Source organism: Etheostoma spectabile, chromosome 22, assembly GCF_008692095.1.
Source record: "Etheostoma spectabile isolate EspeVRDwgs_2016 chromosome 22, UIUC_Espe_1.0, whole genome shotgun sequence".
In the NCBI taxonomy this organism is placed as follows: domain Eukaryota; kingdom Metazoa; phylum Chordata; class Actinopteri; order Perciformes; family Percidae; genus Etheostoma; species Etheostoma spectabile.
The window spans coordinates 7946008-7948359 of record NC_045754.1 but is presented as its reverse complement, the minus strand read 5'-3'; the positions used below and the strand labels follow the sequence as shown (position 1 = coordinate 7948359).

The 2352-nt window shown below is 41.4% G+C and overlaps 1 long non-coding RNA gene across 1 annotated transcript in view; it reads left to right on the top strand.

Moving 5' to 3' along the window:
* The first annotated feature begins 1022 nt into the window (after window positions 1-1022).
* Window positions 1023-2352, top strand: part of LOC116672465 (uncharacterized) — a 23061-nt gene continuing 21731 nt past the window's right edge. The window contains exons 1-2 of the long non-coding RNA XR_004327555.1: window positions 1023-1144; window positions 1183-1205. This is a non-coding gene — a long non-coding RNA (uncharacterized LOC116672465). The remainder of the gene's footprint in view (window positions 1145-1182; window positions 1206-2352) is intronic.

Here is a 2352-nt window from a genome sequence, read left to right as displayed (position 1 = left end):
ACAAAATGAAAGCCTTTTGTAAAGCAACCAGCAGCCATTAAACTGACAGCTCCCAGAAGAGACTTTAGAGTTTTGAGAAAATGTGCACAGTCTTCTTTCCAGATGCTGTATTAGGCTCGTATAAAGAGATTCACAACTCCAAATTCATAGCACAGCTTCATCTGAGATTTGTATTTCATTAGTCAGATGCTGTGTAGCTGCTGAACAGCTTCTTATTTGACAATGTACAATTCACACTTTGCACTTGACACATCATTTCTATTTCTTCACCACAGGAAGGAACACTGCATGAGAGAAAACAATCCAATGGTCTCAAGATATTTTATTTGAGAAAACAGGGTTCCAGGTAAGATGTTTTACATGATATGAGGGGCTTTCAGTAACTGGCAAGGTATTTCTTGTCCCATGGGTCAAGCAGACAACATGAATATTTTTGGAGAAACTGTTTATTTACTGATTGCTGATTATTGAAAATTTGAGGACACAAACTTTGCCAGAAAGCATGTATTTTTTCTAGAAAGCAACTATGATTATACATGATTTGTATAGAGTTCAGAAGCCCGCTGTGACAAAGAAACCTGCCAGTATCCTTTGAGTAGATCAAGCTTTGAAATACACACTGCTGGTCCAACCCTGTCAACACAGTCATCCATTTAGGGCAAGGGAAAAGAGTCTGACACAGTAACAGCATTCCCTTTATGAAAATCCGTACAGAAGCAAGGACTACTGTCAGACTGAGGCGCCAATGAGCATGGAGAACTCCAGGGACTATAGCTGGGTTTGGCAAGACCATTGAACTACTCTACCATCGAGAAAGAGACCTTAGCAATGCTCCTTGCCCTACAGCACTTTGACGTGTATGTAGAGTGCAGTTCATTTACAGTCACTGTATACACTGACCATTACCCGCTTGTCTTTTTACCCAGATCAGAGTTTGGGCGGAGAAGTGCTCGGAGCTGCTGTGAGCTCTGCTCTGAATGAGTTACGTCCTCCACCCCTAGACTATTTTGGGTTGTAACAAGGCAGAAAACTTTATTACAGACGGAATACTTGACACACTATGTGAGCTTTGCCTGCTACGGAGACCACCACCTCTGCCTGCGGTATCGCTCAATGCCGCTAGCCGGGTAAGGGGACATCAAAAGTGATGTGCATGGAAGTGGAAATGCGGCCCAAGTGCAGTCCGAACTAGGTGGAAAGCTAACGTTCCCATCCATCCTGCTGGATGGAAGAGTGTCAATAGATAACAAACTGGACTACATCCAACTTCAACGAAACTCCCAACATGAGTTCAGAAATGGCTATGGTTTTGTTTTTGTGGAAACATGGCTGAACAACAGTGTACCTATTCAGCTACCAGACCTGCTAGGATTCCGAGCAGATTAACACATTAACATCACTTCAACCGTGGCAAAACATTTCATGTACATGATTGAAATGACAATAAAACACACTTGAGTTGACTTGTCACTTGACTGTCTCTCTATGTCTGTAACCAGTAGGCGTGGCTTGGGAGTGGACTCGTAGGGAAGCAAAGCAAGTGCATTCTGGGAGTTTTTGTCTTTGATCCACATGAGCCTCAACTACATTTTCTGGCTTTTCTCGGTCTGGAAGGCACCATTTTCTAAAAAAAATTGTCACATTTCTACTACATAAATGACCCAATTTAAATGTATATTCATGTTTCCAATGGTGACATACCTTTTAAATAGACACAAACTTAGAGGTTGTATTAAAAAATACATTATTTAAAGAACTATCCAAGTGCATTAGGTGAGCATTAAACCTTGCTTTACTGAGTAACCTCGAGCCCAACTAAAAAACAGAAAAGAAATGTGCATTGGCTGCATTCGTATACGTTTTACATGAAGGACTTCAAAGTGGGTATCAGAGAAAGTGAAAGCTGATAGGCAGAGCACTGATAAAGAGAATGGGAAGCAGAAGGCAATTTAACTATGAACTCACCCTGAAAGAACCTTCAGTCTGTCAATCAGCCGACCCACCGCCTCTGAGAGAGCCTCTGCTGGCAACAGTAAAAGTGTAATGCTTAGCGTCCCACTCCAGACCTGTAATGAGATCTCTGGGCAATCTGATTGAATTATTCTGATGGTTTTCAGTCGGTTTGTGCCTCGGGCCCTGACACCCCTCACTGATAAAGCCTGGCTATGAAAGAAAATGAGCTTAAGTAATGGATGAACAAATACAATATGAGGGTGGTCTAGTTTTTACAGGATTGTGGGGGGTCATCAATAAATGGCCAAACCACTTGGGTTTCCCATATTAGGATTAACCTTGCAATGTGTTCTTTTCAACTTCTATTTTCTACATATATATATATATATATATATATAT